Source organism: Miscanthus floridulus, chromosome 6 (assembly GCF_019320115.1).
Source record: "Miscanthus floridulus cultivar M001 chromosome 6, ASM1932011v1, whole genome shotgun sequence".
In the NCBI taxonomy this organism is placed as follows: Eukaryota; Viridiplantae; Streptophyta; class Magnoliopsida; order Poales; family Poaceae; genus Miscanthus; species Miscanthus floridulus.
The window spans coordinates 121,921,495-121,930,187 of NC_089585.1; the positions used below are offsets into that span (position 1 = coordinate 121,921,495).

Sequence of the window (8,693 nt, forward strand, 5' to 3'; positions counted from 1 at the left end):
CGGCGAGTCCGGCTCGACGGGTGCGGCCTCGGACCGACGGTGAAGGGCAAGGCGAGGACGGCGGTGGAGGACGGCGGAGGCGTCGCAGCGTGGCGCGGCGGCCAACCACGGGCGACAGCGCGGCGCGGGGGGCGGCGCAGCGCTACAGCACGCCGAGGCGCGGTGCGGCGAGAGGCGCGGCGTGTGGGGGGGCGTGGGCACGGCCTCACGCGCGGCGCGTGAGAGGGCGCGTGCGCGGGAGCAGGCACGGCGCGGGAGCGGGCGCAGGCGTGGTGGCGCGGCGGTGGCGTGGGCAAGGGCGGCGACGTCGGCAGGGCTAGGGCGCGAGAGGAAGAAGAGAGGAAAGACGCGTGCCCGTTAGATATTTCCGAGCTCGGCGCCAGTCACTTTGGCGCTGAGCCTCCTGGCAGATCATCGACCGTGCCTAGGAGCTCGGCGCCAGAGACACTGGCGCCGAGCTAAGGGTCTATTTCCGAAATTCTTTTCGCCAGGGGTCTATTTGTGAGAAACTTTCAAAAAAGGGCCAAATTGTAAAAAATTCGGCGTCAAGTGCAGCGACGGGCACGGGAGGGCGTCGGTGGACTCGATGCCGCCGGCAGCGCGGGAACAGGAGCGTGACGAGGCCCACCGACGCGAGCAGACGGTTCCCAGCGAGCGTTGCTCCGCCGCGGAAGTCGTGGAAGAACGCGGGTGGGTCTGTTCTAACGGAGGAGTCGGGGACTTCACGCCCATTCACGTTTCTATACGTGGATGTGCATGACGGTAGGCCCGTGTACGTAGAAGGCGTATAAAATAGCATGGACGAGGATGTATTGAAAATAGGTGAATTATACGAACTTACAAAATTGTAATAGTACGAATAAAAAAAATCTAGTTAAAATCTGACGGGGTCAACGGGTGTAGCCCACCCGACAGACACCGCGGGGCCGAATAACACAGCAGGCCACGTCCCACCAGACAGCAGGCACCAACTTCGCTGCCCAGCAAAGATGGCGGCTCCTTCACCCCAAACGGCGACTGGCAACCGGGATCGACGAGATGTTCAAGCGCACCGGCGGCCCGGTGCTCAACCGGTGAAGGGTGAGCCCATGTACCCAAGCAGCACGCCTTAGGCGTTCTTCTCTTCGCCAGCTTTGCAGGTCAACCGGTACGATCCTTTCAGACTTCGTCTCTATTTTCTCCCCAATCTCGTCCTATCATCCCTGCGGCTTACACCTACGTCTACACCAATCAGTGATCTGTTCTGTTTCGCCGTGATCCGATCTTCCCTGGCTCGTTGAATCTATCGACCCATCACAGGATCCCCTTCCGCAGATCGGGCTTATAGACGCAGACTGCAGATACGCTAGTGTCAGATTAGGAGGCATCTTTAGATCCTGTAGTGGCCATGGTTGCTTGAATAGTTTTCTCTTCGCTATTGGGATTTGTGGCCCTTTTTCAAAAACAAAAAAAGATTTGGATTTGGGACTTGGGCGTCACCCTGTTCGCTTAGGCTGAGATTTAGTATGCTGATGCTAATTGGACGTCACATTTAGTCGCACGGTCCCGGCTGCACCTCACTTTGTTTTCACCAGATAGGAAAGCTGGCACCTCCCATTTGCAGTGCATATCTGACATATTAGATCTTTCCCTTTAACTACTAGGTGATTCGGGATGCTGTCTGTTTGTGCCTGCCTTTGTTAGTTGACTGGCTCACCCTCATCGGAGGAACAAAGCTGTAACTCATACTGGTATGGCTGCTTATAGCATTCACTGGATGTTGCAGTAAGATTCTGGTTATCTTGTTCATACTTTTGTTTACATACACGATTGGATCGATACCTTATCTCCAGTACATCTTATTGTCGCGTTCACTCGTTTATAATAATCATTTAATCAAGCATATTCCCACCCTGAATGCAGGAGACGCTCATATTGTTAAGAGGAAGTGCTTTCTCGGACCAATCCGTCTCCGCTCAGCGCCTGTTTGGAATGCGGGATTTTTTTCCTATTCCTACGTTTTTTTTATGAGGACCTGTTTGGAACGCAGGAATCAAAAACACGGGAATAGGAAAAAATATAGGAATGGGGTGAGTGTGTAGTGGTAAAACAGAGGAAAGAAAAAACACAGAAAATAACTAGAAGGGGTGTTTGGAACGCAGGAATCTATAACGCAGGAAAAACGCAGGAAGTAACAAAGAAAAAAAAATAGCAACATACTTTACTTGCGTTAGCTGAAATGTTTGGGTCACTGACAACCTGACAAACTGCGGTACGCTCTCTTCTTTCCTGTTTTCTTCACGGCAGTGCATCGGGCATACGCAAAGGAAATGAAACCAAGAGGTCCCGATAGATTTTTTATTTCCTGTGAAATGAGCATCCAACTACAGTAAAATGGAGGAAAGGAATCGATTCTTCCTGTGTTCCAAACACTCCGGTCAACTTCCTTTCCTTTGGTTTTAGTTCCTACGATTTTCCTTCAAAAATCCTCTGTTCCAAACGACCCCTGAAATTGAACTAATTCCTGTGAAATTCCTGTGCGATTCCTGTGAAATTCCTGCGTTTAAAGTTTGTAGTTCATTTTATTGTGTATGTACTTCCTTTTTTTTCTTTCAAAATTTGTAGTTCACTTTAGTTTTGTAGGTGCTGTTTAGTTGCACTTCATTTTGCAAAATTTTTCAAGATTTTCCGTCACATCGAATCTTTGGACGCATGCATGAAGCATTAAATATAAATAAAAAATAAAACTAATTACATAGTTTAGACGAAATTCACGAGACGAATTTTTTAAGCCTAATTAGACTATGATTGAACACTAATTGTCAAATAACAACGAAAGTGCTACAGTACCATTTTTCAAATTTTTTCGCGAACTAAATAAGGCCTAAGTCAAAGTTCTTAAACTTTAAAGTTTATAGAAAAAATATAAACATATATAATATACCAAATAAATGCACTATCAAAACATATTTGAAGTTGCAGATGTTTGTGTATTTTTTTATAAACATATTCGAAGTTTGAGAAGTTTGACTCATAACAAAACCAAAAATAGAGGCGAGGTAGCATTATTTATGTACTCTACTATAGTCACATACCAGAAGTTCAACCTGTTGGCCAATTGGGAATTCATATCTGCCATTTGTGCTTTATTTCCAGTGAGATAACTAATGGCCACCATATTTGCAGTATATGCATATCAAAACATTTCGTTTCAGCTTTTGAATGACACTAATCCTTAGTTATCTATTAGCTAGAGTGTGAATTCTGATACCTTTGTCATTTCAGATTTTTTAAATGTGTGGAAGACAAGCATGGTCATATAGCGAAGCGGATATCGCGTTAGATTCCGAATCTAAAGGTCGTGGGTTCAAATCCCACTATGATCAAATATATTCTTTTATTTTTCTTGCTGTTTCTGTTTCTTCCCCAGCAGAAAGTGACATTTTGGCATCAACTGCCACAAGGTGTCCAGTCTTGCATTCTTGCGTGTGAAAAACAGTGGTCCCATTAGGCCTGCTGCCTTCGGCCCTTTAGTGAGAGTTGTAACGAAGTGCAGTACTGTTGCAGTGCTGACATTTCATGGGCCTGCAGTTGTATGTAAATGCAGGCTTGCATGATATTAGTTCATAGTTTATATTCCTTTTGACAATTGTAGCATGTTATCTGCTTGTAACCGGTGCTTAAGGGCAGTCCCAATGCTAGAAACTATATGTAGTTTCTATACCTATTAATTTTCATAGACACTACGTATAAAACCATGTTCCCAATGGATGGTTTCTACGGAACATTTTTTATCCAATTATATAGGGTGTGTTTGGTTTCATGGCCTATTTTTAGCCTCGCTAGAATCCAAGCCTAGGTAGCTTTAGCCTTGTCCCAGCAAGCCAATCGCTAGTTGTTTAGTTGTCTGTATTGTCGAAGCCTGGCTAGCAAATGGCTTGTTTGGTTGCCTGGTTTATTTCGCACAGAATCACCTCTTCTTGATGTTGGTGAGGTTACCCCTTTGAGGGATTTCATCGAACAGGTGGTGCTCATCCTTGGTGAGCAGTAGGACGAGCACGGTGCGGCAGCCATCACCACGCCGAGGACGGTGGGCATCACCACCGCGAGCACGGCGGGCATGAGGGCAGCCCAGAGGCAGTGAGGACAGCGCGACAACCATCACCACGGCGAGCATGGCGCCATCAGCCATCACCACGGTGGTTCGCAACCTGCCGCTCACGACGCTTGTTCTTGGGTTATGTTCGTGGTTTCTTTGGCTTGGGTTTCGTTCGTGGTTCCATGGGCGTTGTTCTGAATGGTTCAGGAGCTTGCCAAGTCCGGATCCAACAAGAGGTCGACGAGCGACTGCTACGCACGTGTCGTCTTTGTCGTGATAGAAATTACAGGATCCACTAGCCATAGATCTAGCATATATACTAACATATGGGATAAATAACAAGCCCTAGAACATGAACTGGTACGGGATTTAGAGATAGAGGGAGAGAGGTTCAGAGATGCAAACCGTCGGGCTTGGAGGAAGAGGACGAAGCCATGCCATCGGTGCAGTGTCCCGGCGGCGGTGTCGAACGGCACGGTGTAGGCGCTGTCACAGAGGCTGCGGTGTAGAGGCGGCGGTGAAGTCGGTGGCGGTACTTCCCGTCGCTGGCAGCGCCCCCCTCTAGATCGGCTAGGGTTAGGAGTGTAGGTGGGGTTTTTGACGGTGCATGTGAACCTCGTGCCTTGTGCCCCGGCCCCCATCTCTCTTTTTATGGCGTTGTACGACGGGGGCTCACCAACCATAGTTAGGGTTGGGCGCCCCAGATTAGGTCGTGGATCAAGGCTCAATTGGTCATTGGGCCAAACTGGTGGGATCAATCTAACATTCTCCCCCTTGATATCATCTTATGACTTAAACTTAACCTGCTTACTTTATCTTGTTCCCATTCCATCACAGATTAGAGCATAGAGTGTGCCTCATCGTCATGGTCTGTTGCCATTAGATTAAACAGCTACAATGTACCTCTCTGTTTTGAAACAGATTCTCAACTAGGCCCTCATTGTCCAAGAATCATAGGCTTTCCCTTAAACCCATGTCGGCTAAGTGTTCTCTAAACACGCTGGGTGGTAAGCCTTTTATAAGCGGATCCGCGAGCATCTTTTCTATTCTTATATGCTCAAGACTAATTATATGATCCTGAACTTTATCTTTCACAACATAATACTTTATGTCAATGTGTTTGGCAGCACCACTTGGCTTATTGTTGTGAGCATAACATACTGCTGGATTATTATCGTAGTATAACTTGAGTGGCTTATGTATGTAGTCTACCATTTTCAACTCGGGCATGAATTTCTTCAGCCAATTCACCTGTCCTGTGGCCTCATAACATGCTACAAACTCAGCATACATTGTGGACGATGTAGTGACGGTTTGCTTCGAGCTTTTCCATGATATAGCTCCTCCTGCTAGAGTGAATATGTATCCTGCGTGGACTTTCTGTCATCTCCCGCATAATCAGAATCTGTATACCTCTCTATGTGTAGGGAATAAGATCTTCTATATGTTAGCATGAGACCCTTCGTACCTTGCAGGTAACGCAAAACTTTCTTTACTAATTTCTAGTGTTCTATTCCTGGATTACTCTGATATCTGCCAAGTAACCCGGTAACCAATGCTAAGTCAGGGCGAGTACACACTTGAGCATACTGTAAACTTCCGACAGCTGAACCATATGAAACCGCTTTCATTTAATCGATCTCATATTGGTTCCTGGGACATTGAAATTATCCATATCTATCGCCCTTGATTATGGGAGCAGGTGAAGACTTATAATTTTGCATACTGTATTTCTTTAGAACTTTTTTTAAGTATGTCTTTTGTGATAATCCTAAAATCCTATTTTCTCTATCTCGGTGAATCTCTATTCCTAGGACGAACGAAGCTTCACCGAGATCCTTTATATCAAACTTCGAGGATAAGAACTTCTTTGTTTCTAGTAGTAGATTAACATCACTGCTAGCGAGCAAGATTTCATCCACATACAAGACTAGGAAAATGTATTTCCTATTCTTGAACTTTGCATAAACGCAATTGTCCTCTATATTTTCTTGAAACCCAAACTTTCTTATTATACTATAAAACTTCAAATGCCACTGTCTTGAAGCTTGTTTTAATCCATAAATGGATTTCTTCAGGCGGCATCCCATACGTTCTTTTCCTTCCACAACAAAACCTTTCGGTTGTGCCATGTAAACATTTTCCTCTAGATCCCCGTTTAGGAATGCCGTCTTTACATCCATCTGATGTAATTCTAAATCGTAATGTGCTACACGAGCTATTTTGATTCTAAAAGAATCCTTACATGAGACTGAACAAAATGTCTCATTATAATCTATACCTTCTCTTTGCGTGAAGCCTTTCGCCACAAGTCGTGCTTTGAATCTTTCTATATTCCCTTTGGAGTCATGTTTGGTTTTGTAGACCCATTTATAGCCTACTTACTTGGCTCCTTTAGGAATTATTTCTAAGTCCCAAACACCGTTGGTTTTCATTGATTTTATTTCATCTTGCATGGCTTCAAGCCACTTTGATGAGTGAGCGCTTCTCATGGCTTCTTCAAATGAGGTGGGATCACCCTTCATTTGAAATTCAACATAATCATAAACTTCGTAGTCATCAGGAATGGCTTCGTTAGATAACGCTTGTTCTATATGAGGCTATTGTTGCTCTTCCTCATGTGTGGCAATATGTTCTATGGGATCCTGAACAACAGGTTCCTCATATTCATTCATTGTTGCCATAGAAGAACTAACAACACATGTTACTACAGTGTCTTACACTATTTGTACAACAACAACAGGTAGCGAGAAGAATGGTTCCTGAACCATCGAAGTGGGCATGTATACTCGCTTCTCTTCAAAATTAATTTCCCGCGCTACCATGATCCCCCTGATCATATCATCCTCCAAGAACATAGCATGTCTTGTTTCTACAAACTTCGTTTATCTGTCAGGACAATAGAAGCGATAACCTTTTGACTTTTTTGGATAGCTAATGAAATGACAACTGACTGTCTTGAAGTCTAGCTTTCCTATGTTTAGGTTACAAACTTTTGCCTCAGCTAGACAACCCTACACACGTAAATAGTTAAGTGAGAGTTCCTTTTCTCTCTACAACTCATACGGTGTTTTAGCACCGACTTACTTGGCTCTCGATTAAGAATATGAATGGCGGTTTTCAACGCCTCCATCCATAAACTTATTAGTAAAGAGGAGTAACTTATTATGCTTCTCACCATATCCATTAAGGTACAGCTGCGTCTTTCAGCTACTCCATTTTGTTGAGACTCGCCCGGTGTAGAATACTGGGCTACTATGCTATTTTCCTATAAAAACCATGCAAAAGGTCCAGGAACTTGGCCATATGGGGTGTGTCGACCGTAGTACCCCCCACAGTCGGATCTTACTACCTTAATCTTTAAGTTGTGCTGATTTTCTACTTCAGCCTTAAATATCTTAAATTTATCCAATGCTTCCAATCTTTCCTTAATTGGATAAATATAGCCAAAACGAGAATAATCATCTGTGAATATTATAAATGAATCATAACCATCCATACTTTTCACTGGAAAAGGACCACAGATATCTTTGTCAATTATTTCTAAAATTCATGCGCTTTGTTTGGCATCTTTCTTTATTTTCTTAACATATTTTCCTTTTATGCAGTCAATGCATTGTTCTAAATCTAAAAATTCTAAAGGCGGAAGAATTGATTTCTTAATCAATCGCTCTATTTCCCCCCTCGAAATATGGCCTAAACGACAGTGCCATAATTTTGATGATGCATCATGAACTCTCTTCCGCTTATTACTTACATTCATAGACGAGGGGACATTCTCATTCTCAGTGCTCACAGCATTCACATTCTCAGAAAGTGATAATAAATAAAGCTTGTCTTGTCGAAAGGCAAGACCAACACACTTATTATTAATCACAATCCGATATTTGCCATTACAAAAATGGCAGTCATATCCATCATCATCTAATCTTGAAACATTTATCAAGTTTCTACGCAAAGAGGGTATATATAGAATATCTGAAAGTTGAAGTCTAAAACCATCATCTAATTCTAGAGAAAGATCTTCAATGGCTTCAACTCCATTTGCAACTTTAATTCTTCTTTCTCCTCTTTGCAGGGTTCTCCTCGTACGGAATCCCTGTAATGAATTTGCAACATGAACAGTTGCACCTGAATCAATCCACAAGTAGATTTTGCATAACTTAAATACAAGGATTCATCTATGAATGTAATGAAATCCTCACCTCTCTTCAGAAGGCTTTTCAGAAAGTCTAGACAATCCCTCTGGTAATATCCATGCTGCTTGCACCATTTGCACTGATCTTTTTCAACTTGGGCATTGTTGTTCTTCTGATGGTGCTCAGTCTGAGGGGCTTTCCATTGAGGTTTGGCATTCTTATGAAGTTCTTATTGTCATTCACAAGGTTAGCAGAGTCACCCTGTGAGCTTTTTTAGCCTCTCCTCTTTTTGAACACACATTGCAATGAACTTCTCTATATCCTACTTATCGGGTTGCATGTTGTAGTTCACAACAAAAGTTTATATTCTTTGGGCAAGGAAGCAAAAACCAAATGAATAAGGAACTCATCCTTAAGCCCCAAATCGATTGGCTTCAGCTTCGAAGCCATGTTGCTCATCTTCAATATGTGTTCTC

The 8,693-nt window shown here is 43.8% G+C and overlaps 1 long non-coding RNA gene and 1 other non-coding gene across 2 annotated transcripts; both read left to right on the top strand.

Moving 5' to 3' along the window:
- The first annotated feature begins 891 nt into the window (after positions 1–891).
- On the top strand, positions 892–3,666 carry LOC136459390 (uncharacterized). Its single transcript, XR_010760186.1, has 3 exons — positions 892–1,147; positions 1,644–1,730; positions 1,903–3,666. It is a non-coding gene; the product is annotated as an uncharacterized lncRNA (long non-coding RNA).
- On the top strand, positions 3,293–3,365 carry TRNAR-CCG (transfer RNA arginine (anticodon CCG)). The gene has a single exon. It is a non-coding gene; the product is annotated as a tRNA-Arg (tRNA).
- Positions 3,667–8,693: the final 5,027 nt, after the last annotated feature.